The following is an 11,372-nucleotide window of genomic DNA, read 5'->3' on the forward strand; positions in this document are numbered from 1 at the left end:
TTTTCCAAAGTTTTTTTAGGGTAGAGATAAAACCACACATCACTCTCATAATGAGGATGCTTACTCAAGCATATAATAAGATGTCTTCTATAGTTGCTTTTTGATGCAAGTAATATAATCATACTACAAATCCCTCTATTTTATAGAACAGCATGAAGTCACATGAAAAGATAACTAACTATAAGACAATAAGAAATAATCTTATTCTTCTAGTGTAAGAACAAAGAAGGGAAAAGTATAGAGAGGAATGAGAAATAGTTTTAATAAAATTTCTATTTTCAAAACTGAAATAGTAATGATTTTGTTCTTATTTTTTTAAAGTTCAGTGGATGTTTTGAAAACGGGTTTCAGAATTTCCCTTGGAAAACTTGTTATTATAGTTACAACTTTAAATATCTATTGGATACCTTGTAGATTCTCTTCATTATCAGAGAGAGAGAGGGACAGAGACAGAGATAGATACAGAAACACAGAGATTTTCTTCCATAGAATCTGATTATAGGATAAAAGCTTTTTGGGGTTGAAAACACGACCTATGTTACCTAGGAAGAGAAGTTAAATGGAACAAATTTATTATAAAAGTCAGAGGTTCCAGACTAATTTGTACCAGATTTACATACCGTCTAAGCTGTACCTTAGGTCAGATAAATATAGATATAGATATATGTCAGAAGGTCTTCTAAATACATGAGAAATAGTCATCTGTTCAGCATCTGTAATTTAATCCTGAAACTCACTTCAGCCATCACTGAGAGCAGCTTTTCCAGAGAAGAAGGATAAGTTCAAATGCAGGAGTTTATATGGAAAAGTGATATATGAGGAAACAGATTTAAGGAGGTCTGAGTGATTTACTATCTAATAACGGTTTGAGGCAGAATTCAGACCCATCTCTCCCTAATTCCTGGTTTAGTCCTCTATCCACCACATACTGCGGTGTCTTTTAGGTAAGTTCAGAGTTCTCAGGGGAAGTAATTTCTTCTATCTATTAACTGTGTATCTAAAAAGAGACCAAGATTATTCATCAAAATATGAACATGCTACTCACTTCTATTCACTCCGTTCTGGTAAAGTTTTTGCAGTGCATTATCTACTTTGATTCCTGATGACTGACCAGTATTAAAATGAAATTCTTATTTTGGTCATACTGGAAGCATTTAGTTTAAGGTTATCTATTGTCAGAAATCTCTAGTTCTAAGACAATTTCACTGTCTTGTAGTTGATATGCATTATTGGATTGTCCAGGAGAAAAAAACAAATAGAAATTCCCTGAAAGCAGGAATCGAACAAAATTTCATGGATATACATTAGAGTTTTAGAGAGAGAGGCTTATAGACTATGATATGGTAGAGTACTTTTCACTCATGATAAAACCACAAGCTAGAAATGAGAAGCCAGCTTCCCAATAACGTACTCACTATTAAAAAAGTTGACCAGGTTAATAAATTAGCCTCATCTCTTTTTTGAGAGAGTTTTTTTTAAATTTTTTCTTTTTATTATTATATATATGATTATTTTAATAGATTTTTTTAAATTTTGAGTTTCAAATTTTTCCCTCTTTTTCTTACCCATCCCCTAAGAAAGCAAGCAACATGATATCAATTATTTGAAACTTTGTAAGACATATTTTTATATTAGCCATATCATTAAAAAAGCAAAAAAATAAAGTGAGAAAATTATACTTCAATTTGCACTCAAAATTCAGTAGTTCTCTCTCTGGAGGTAGATAGCATTTTCCAACATGAGCCCTTTGGAATTGTTTTGGATCATTGCATATATCAGTGTAGCTAACTTCTTCATACTTGATCACCAGTTGCTGCTCCTTAGTATATTGATTTCCTGATTATTCTTATTTCATTCTGTTCAATTCATCACTTCATATAGGTCTTCCCATGTTTTTCTGAAACCATAACTCTGGTCATGTCATATAGCATCACAGGATTTCATCACATTCAAAGGCCACAACTTATTCAGCCATTCTCTAATTGATAGGCATCACCTCAATCCCCCCTCCCTTTTTTTATTAGTGTTAAAAAGAGTTCCTACAAATTTACTTGAACACATAGGTCTTTGGTTTTTGGGGTCCTTGGTTTTTGGGGGAAACTGTTGGATCAAAGAGTATGCACAGTTCTCCAGATCTTTGGTCTTAGTTTCACTCTATTTTCTGAAGTGGTTGGACAAGTTCAAAGCTCTATTAATAATTCGTTATTGGATATATTTGCTCTCATCCCCTCCAGCATTTGCATTTCTAAAAATGTAAAGTGGTATCTTCAAATTGCTTTTCCTTACATTTCTGTGATTAATACTGGTTTAGAGCCTCAACTGTGAGTCATGAATATGGGGTTTCAGAATTGAATGTGAGAGTCACAAAGTTATGATTTATTATCAGCAAATGTTTGAGTTGCATACCAGGTTCACATAAAAAATTTGTTGGGGGAAAGGGGGCTACAAGTGGAAAAAAGTTTAAGAAATTCTAATTTCAAATATTTTTTCATATGACCATAAATAACTCTGATTTTTTTTTCTGAAAACTTCCTATTCATATCCTTTGATCATTTATCAATTGGGGAATGGCTTTTATTTTCGTATTGACTCAATTCCCTATATATAAGAAAAAAAGGCCTTTGCCAAAAAAAAAAAAAAAACAAAAACCTTGTATAATGTATTGATCATCCTGCCATCTAGGGGAGGGGGTGGAGCGAAGGAGGGGAAAAATTGGAACGAGAGGTTTGGCAATTGTCAATGCTGTAAAATTACTCATGCATATAACTTGTAAATAAAAAGCTATTAAATAAAAAAATTGTATAAAAATTTTTGATATTACTTCTGCCTATGGTACCTTTTAGCAAAATGTAGTTTCCCTGATTGTGTCTTTTAATTAGTTCTCTTTTTGCTTTTGTTTTGTTTGACATCCTATTTGCTATCTCTGCCTTTTTTACTTTATTAAAAAATTAGGTCAGGGAAATGATGCAGATGTTTAAGACATTGGACAAAGCTTCACATCGAGACAGTGTAGAATAATAGATTTGGAACAAACAACTAAGGTTTAATACTAGCTCTGCTTTGAGCAAGCCAATTCATTTCTTTGGGTTTCAGCTCTTCATCTGTAAAATGACTTGAGTAGACCAGATGTTCTTTGGGGTCTCTTTCAGTTCTAAGTCCCATGACCTTGTAATATCCTTTCAGACAAAAGAGAGATGCAGATTAATTAATAAGTAATAACAGGTGAACTCTTAGAAAGTTGAACAATAGTATCCAAAGATTCTTGATGACTATGTCCACCTAGAAGAAAATTTCTATTGATGTGCCACAGGGCTCTTGTGCTTGCTCTGACTGCCTACATAGTTTTATCCATAGTTAAGTGGGTAAAGACATAAAAGGCTATTTTTGCTCATCTAATTTATGGAAAGATGCCAGAATACAATGAGCCACTCAGAGGTGGAGGGTTTGAACAAATACTTCTTTTACTAAAATCATTCTAATACCCTCAGGTAGAAGCAATTCTCAAAGCTGTTTGAATGATGCCCAGAGGATTAAAAACAAATAAAAAGCCACTAGCAAGGTTAAAAAAGCAGTCAGCCAGGAGCTTTCCTGGAGCCTCCGGAGCTCTCTGCCAAAGTTTCAAAAATGACTTTCATGCTTCTCTTGCCCAAGGGGTCCATAACTGGATCCCAGATCAATCTACCTGAATGCAGTGTTAACATGGACTATCCCAGGTCTGCACTACATTCCCCCACTTGTAACAGTTCCAGGTTTATATTGTAAGAGCATGGCAGAGTTAACTTATACCTTGCCAGTTCTTGGCCCATAGCAGAGAGACAACTCATAGTCATTTGCAAAATAATCCAAATCCAATTTTGAAAGGATGGAACCGAAACAATTAGTTAATAAGACAAAAGTTTTAAAATATGTGTTGCCTTAAATTTGATTAGAAAAAAAATCAGTCGCACATGTATAGGACAGAAAATATATGGCTTAATAGCAAGTCAGATGAGAAAAGGCCTATTTATTTTGGTTGTCCATGGACATTTCAATATGAGCCAATAGTAGAATAAGAATATTTTAAATACTAAAAGCAATATGTAGCTGAATTATTAGAAGTCTGGAGGCATGGCCCTGGATTTTCATGCTTCTCTGCCTTGGTCATCTTTGTCTATTGAACTTTTTCATATCCTTAAAAATCCTCCTGCCTCTTCCTTCTCTACCCTCAAACTTTGAAATATTCAGACTTCACATTCATCCCTCCATTCATCAATCAAACAATAAGAATTCACTATATTTTATTATATACAAAGCACTATAATACAAAGAAGCATTAAAAATACTTCCTTCCCTCAAGAAACTTACATTATAGTAGAAGAGACAACATGGAAGGCCATTTAGAATAGACACCCAAAGAATTATTGGCCAACTGGCCAATTTAATTGGCCAAAACTCTTCTGGAGGATTATGGGAAGTTTTAAAGATCATACTTTAAGAAGAATATTAACAATCTAGAATACAACTAGGAGGAGAAATTATCTGAAAAGTGTCTCAGCAAACAGCTTAGGGAGCAAAAGATAGCTTGAAGAAGAAAAAAAAACTGGGGCTGAGCATTATTTATAACTGGACATTGTTCAGTTTTCCTTTTTAGTGATTTTTATTTTACATTGTTTTAATTGTTGAGTATAGTTTTCCTCATTCTGCATATTAAGTTACACATCAGTTCATATATCTTCCCATTTGTTTGTTTTTATGTTATAATTTCTTACACAGCAATGATATCCCTTTATATTCATGTACTTCAATTTGTTTAACTCTTCTTCAAAAGATGTCACCCCAAGAAATAAGAGAGGAAGAACAAGGGCTATCTAAAAAACAGATCTGTCAAGCTTTACCTAATGAGAAGTCCCAAGGTTGATTTTTATTTTGTTTGTTTTCAGATTGATCTTCATTCAAGACCCCAGAATTAGTACTATATAAGTCTGAAGATGAGCTAGAAGCACTTTTTAATAGAGTGTGTTAATCCATCTAGAAACAGTGCTGATCACTAGTCTTATGCTTATCAACAAGAACCAGCTACTAAAAAAGTAGTCCTAGCTGGTTATGAGCTCCTCCCACCACCAGGAAATAAAGAAGGAGAAAACAGAAATTTATGATTCTTAGAGAGTGAAAACTTCAATCCCACTTTTCACCCTGTTTGTGGGTGCCATTTTGCTAATGGCTAGGGCAAAGAGGAATGGACCACATGCATTTATGGAACTGATTTCTTGACTATAACCATCAGGCACTGGGAAAATTTCTCTCTCTCATGCTGCATTTCAGTGAAACTTAATCATGTGAACATATCATAATGAAGATAACTCACACAAGCATGATTTAAGTCCATATAGTTCTTTTACTTATTACCAGAATAATTAAAGAAAAGGAATAATATTGAATATGTAATAAATCAATTACCATGTGGGTTATGTACCTGGATATCTTTATAAATCTTGGCAGCCCTGAACATTCTGTTTGTGAAGATATTTCAGTTGTGTGCGCCTCTTCTTGAGTTCATTTGAAATTTCCTTGATAAAATTATTAGAATGATTTGCCATTTCTTTTTCTAACTTGTTTTATAGATGTGGAAACTGAATCAGGCAGGATTAAGGGACTAGTTCAAGGTTACACAATAGGCATTTCCTAAACCCAGGAATTCTGAGACCCAGTTCAGGTTCTTATCATTTCTTCTCACTTGGAATGAGCAAACTTCCCCAATATTTGTAATGTGCATTACCAAATTTATTCCCATAGACTTTTCCACTCATGGTTTCTTAAAAGGTAAAGAGCAAGATAGAACTGAGGATCTGAGGAACTAGGGCCAGCTCCTGTAGTTGTTGCTTTAATATTTACAATTTTATCACTAGCAACAACCTCCGATCCATCCTCCAAGTATTTGTTGGGGCAATAGATTTATTGGCAGGACTTCATGAAAATTTGATCAGTCTTTACAGAAAGGAAGCAAGAAGAGTAGAACTGAAGAAAGATCATGGCTGTTGGCTAAAGTTCTTCCTGTGGATCTTGTACCGGTGACAAAATGTGAAATGTAAGGTATTATCACATAGTATGGGCTTCGAAAGTTCTCCATAGATAGATCTAGTTTTTGTTTGGGCCTTGACTTGTGACTTCAATGTTGGCAGCTCTTCATGCAGGAACTCCCTCTGTTGATGCACTATATTGGCAACTCCTCTACAGCTTATAAACTTAGACAGTTGAAAACTTGCTGAGGCATTTAAGAAGGTAAGGGACTTGCTCACTGGTCTCACAGCTTATATGTGTCAGAGGCAAAACATGAATCTCATGTTCTTGATTTAAAGGGTTACCTTTTAGAAGAGAAGGTATTATATAATAGATTGAGGCAACCAGGTGTTTGACTGAACCTCACCAATGCTCTCCAGTTTTAATTCTTCAAGTCTCTGTCTTGTGCTCCCATGCCCATGGCATTGACCTTTCTCTGACTATTCTCTCTCTTATATGAACAGGGTTACTGACTGTGAGACAAGGACTTAAATAAATTCAATTCTATCAATATTTATTAAATGCCCACAGGATGCAAAGTATTGTATTTTGAGGGATAAAATTAAAATGAAGACAATTACATGGTAAGCTCCAAAGATTTGTGGTCATTAGGAAACCATTATTTTTCATGCTAACAATATGAACTCACAATTAATTTATGACCTTTAGTAAAAGATGTACTTTTGCCATTTCCAGTAAGTATATGCCTTATTTTTTTTTAATAGTTTACTCTCTTGTCCCATTCAGTTTAAGACCCATTTGAGCCAGAGAACCAATGTTCAGCATCTCACAGCCAGTATATGATTAAAGAAAAAACTTGAGCCATGTCCTACTAATACCAAGACTATTTTTTTGTCCATTTTACCATAGTTACTGTAAGGTTACTTATGGTAAGCAGAGAAATTGAGATTTCATTTGCTGAGCTCATGAAACCTAATATTAGATTTCATCCTAAAATAGGATGATAATTCCTTATTGACTCAAAATCATAGATTTGGCCCCCTGAAGTCCTGATCAGGAACTTTTTTATTGTTCAGTTGTATCCTATTCTTCATGACCTCATTCAAGGTTTTGTTGACAAAGATACTGTCATTTTCTTTCCCTGCTCATTTTAGAAATGGGGAAACTGATGCAGACAGAATTAAGTAATTTGTCCAGGGTCAAACACCTAGTAAGTACCTAAGGCTCTATTTTGAACTTGCAAATTTGTGATGTTTATCCACATAATTTTTAGAAAATGAGACTTTGAAGTTCATCATTTCATTCTCAAATCATTTAAATTGTTTTTATGTACAATTATATCTATCTATCTATCTATCTAACTATCTATCTATAGGCAGTTATATAACTGTCTTCCAGAACTCATTTTAGAGTAGAGATGACTCATGCTTTTAAAAGTCTCTAAGAAGAGTTCATAGTGACAAAGGTCTTTTTTAAAGTCTTTTTAAAGACTTTTTTTTAATGAATTTTTTATGAGTGTATATAAGAGAAGCAGTGTAGAGCAGGATAGAAAGGAAGGGGAACATGGACATTAGAGAATTGAGAAATTCACAGGAGGATCAGTGGGTAAGCATAATATCTTTGAACCTGAAATCATTTTGGTATTTTATTTCAATGAATTTAGAGATATAATCAATCAATCTATGAATTAAGCATTAAACATATACCAGATACTGTGCTAAATGAAGGGGACATAAAAAGAACCAAAAAAAAAAAAAAAAAAAGAAAGAAAGAAAAAACCCAACAGCATTATCAACAACAAAACAAATAGTCTCCATTTTCAAGGAGATTCCTAATGACCCTGAGCTAATACGAGGATAAGACCAAGTATTGTTTGGAAATCCCATTGCCCATACAATTTTAAGTCACATTTCCAGTTTGAAGAGGAGTACTTATAAGTAGGGGCCCTGATCATGGTTCAAGGGCAAAAAGTAGTACTAGTTATTGTGGCTACAGGGAGTAGGGGGCCTTCCTGGTTTATCCAATACAGAGAACAGTGACCACACCTTTCCCAAAATAACACCACTTTGGAAAAAGAGAAAACTTATAGACTCTCCTAACTGGCTCTTGAAACAACAGCATAAAAAAAAAAAAAAAGGCTGAAGCTTGGGATAGTACTTCCCAATACCCAGGTGAACAGAGCCCAAGTTTAATATAAAATTCAAAGCAAAAACAAAAATATGAAACAGACAAATAAAAAAAAACAGATTGCAAAAATGATGAAACAACAACAAAAAGATCTTGACCATAAAAACCCAACTATAATAACAGGGAAAACAAATTCAGAAGGTAAAATGAAAATAGCTACAAGCAAAGTTTCAAAGGAAAATGCAGTTGAACACAATCCAAACAAGAATTCCTAGAAGAGTTACAGAAAGAAATAAGAATGGGAGAAGGGAAAGTGGAGAAAGAAATGAGAATGATGCAAGAAAATTATGAAAAGAGATTTAATAGATTAGTAAAAGAGGTTCAAAAATAGTTGAAGACTAAATTGTCCATAGTAAAAGAGGCATTTCACTAAAGAATTCACTGAAGAAAAGAACTCTTAATTTTACTGCCTTTCCTCTGAAATTATTCTCAATTTATCCTGTGGTTATCTTATTTATACATAGATAACTCTCCCCTACTCCTATTCCCCCCACACATACACACATACTAGTGACTGTGAGTTACTTAAAGGGCAGAAACTGGGCTGTTGTTGTTTTGGGGTTTTTTTAACCTTTCATTGGAACCACAGACCTTAGCTTTGCATCAGAAACATAGTAGACATTTAATAAATGCTAAAAGTGGGATCATTATGGCTATTGAACAGTGTCTACATTTTCAATTTTGCTCATGCTTTTATTGGTTTTGCTTTACTGCTTTCCCTTTCTTTATTCAATTACAAGGGATGGCTCACTGGATAAGGAAGTAGGAGGGATTTATCTGGAAATGGAGATATTGGAAAAAAAACAAACGATATCAATATTTTCTAAATGAAAAATATGTGAATGTCAAAAAATGCCTAATTGAATCAAGCAAATCAATTATTAAGCCCCAAAGCAATACAAAATTCATATGTCATTTTTCAGAAGTAAATTCACCCATTTTGCTAAATTAAATCTAGTACATATTCAAACTTTACTGAAAATTTTGGGGGGAAAATACAAATTTGCTGGAAATTACTACGTATGAGAGACTTTCAAAGCTAGAGCTATTTATTGAAAGATGCACAGACTCAAATAGAAATAAGAACATCCAGTCTATTCTTATTAGCTGGCCACAGCCTTAGCTTTCTACTCCCAGAGTTATGTTATAGGGTCTACCAATAAAATAAATTGAATGAACATTGAGGCATTCTTCTCCCCACTTTTGGGCAAGTTTTCTTGACATCAAATTAATTTGTAGGAAGCAGATTTGTACAGCAAATTGTAATGTAATTTCCTGACATCAAACCCTCCAAAAGGTAAATTTGGATAAGGGAGGGACAGAAACATCCAACAGACAAATGAAAAGGAAGGCAGAAGAAAGGAGCACTAAGGAATGACTGGAAGAGACTCTAAAGGAGTCTTCTAAAGAAGCGGGCTGACTCTGCAAATGAATTTTCTCATAACTTTGACTGTGACTGGCCCTGTTGAGAAAACATACTGTTAATATCCTATAATTTTTATTTAAGAAACAATTCCCATTTTATTAAATTTTTATACTTCTTCCTTCACAAGAATGACCAAATCTTCTCCTTCCCTTCCAACATACCCACCTACTATTTTTTCTTCATTCTTAGAGGCACAAAATGAACTCAAATCTTTATCTCTTTCAGTTGGACTAGGACAACCACTTCTTACCTAAAATTCTTGCCACCAGCCCGTTAATAATAATAGCTAACATTTATATAGTGTTTTAAGATTTGTAAAACTTTTTACAATTACTATCTCATTTGATCCTTATAACACCTTTGGGAGATAGATGCATTATTATCCCTATTTTGCAGATGGGGAAAATGAGACAAATAGCAATTAAGTGTCTTAATCCACAGCCACACATCTAATAAGTGCTTCAGAAGAATTCAAATTCAGGTCTTCCTGATTCCACAACCAGTGCTCTAATAAAGAAGACTACCTAGGCTGTCTTCTTTAATAATTACTGTGTGACTGTGCCGACCCAGAGAAAAAATGGTCCTCACCTCTATTAATTGCCTTATTAATTGGTATTTCACCTCAATCTTATAGAAACCTTTGCCAAGACATTCTAAATTATCCTATTTTCTTACCACATGCTCTGAACAGATGTGACTTGCAAATAGAAATGTTTATTATCATAAATGGAAAGAATTTTAAAGATTTCAGAAACTCAAACCTAAGAGGAATTTTAGCGAGCTCCCAGTCAGTAGAAATCTCTCTATAAAATCCTTGACAAATGGGTCCTCCGATTTCTGCCTCATGGAGAACTTAGCACTTCCTGAGGAAGCCTATTAGACATTTAGTCCATGCCCTTCATTTTACAGAAGAGGAAATTTTGATTCAATGATATTAAATGATTTGCCTTTGGTCACCCAGCTAATTGGATGCGTATCCAGGACTAGAACACACAGAAATGCTAACTCCCAACCCCAGGCTTTTCCCTCTATATATGGATCAATTTATTTCCTCTTTTATCTCAAGCTTTTAAAATAATAGAATTTATGGTTGGAAGAGATCTTAGAGATCACCTAATTCAGCCCCTTCATTATATTTTCTATTCCCTAAAATACCTTTTAATTCTATTAGGCAGCTCAACAGCAATCTCTTCTAATCAGGAGGCATTTGACTCTGAGCTAAGATTTCACTTTTTAATCTGGAACTCTCTCTCTAAGTTTAACAAACTTTCTTCACCCCACTCATGTAATTGTTTTGCCATGAATTCTCCTCTGGAAAAACTCTTCTCTAGTGCAAAAATAATGATGGTTACTTATATTCTCACATATTCTGATTCAACTAATATTTGTTGAATGCCTACTAAGTGTAAGGCACAACTAGTAAAAGAAAGAATGAAAAGTTACACTCTATGTGCTAAAGGAGTTTACAATCTGGTTGATCGGTCAGATAATTCCAGAAATAGCTAAAACAGAGGCACTATACTCTAAATGCACTTTTGTGCTGGTAAATATTTAAGAAGAGGCTCTCCAGAAATTTAAAAAAAATTTTTTTTTCAAGTTGGTCTAGAAGCATTTTTAAATTTCATCTAATTTATTAACATTTTCTCTAATACTTTCTTAAGTCTACAAATCAGCAAACCAATAAATCAAGCTTTGATTTCTGTAAATGCTCACACTGAACATTTAACATCAACTCTCTTGAACAGGTACAAACTGGTTCCAG

The sequence above is a fragment of the Antechinus flavipes genome, chromosome 3, assembly GCF_016432865.1.
Source record: "Antechinus flavipes isolate AdamAnt ecotype Samford, QLD, Australia chromosome 3, AdamAnt_v2, whole genome shotgun sequence".
NCBI lineage: Eukaryota > Metazoa > Chordata > Mammalia > Dasyuromorphia > Dasyuridae > Antechinus > Antechinus flavipes.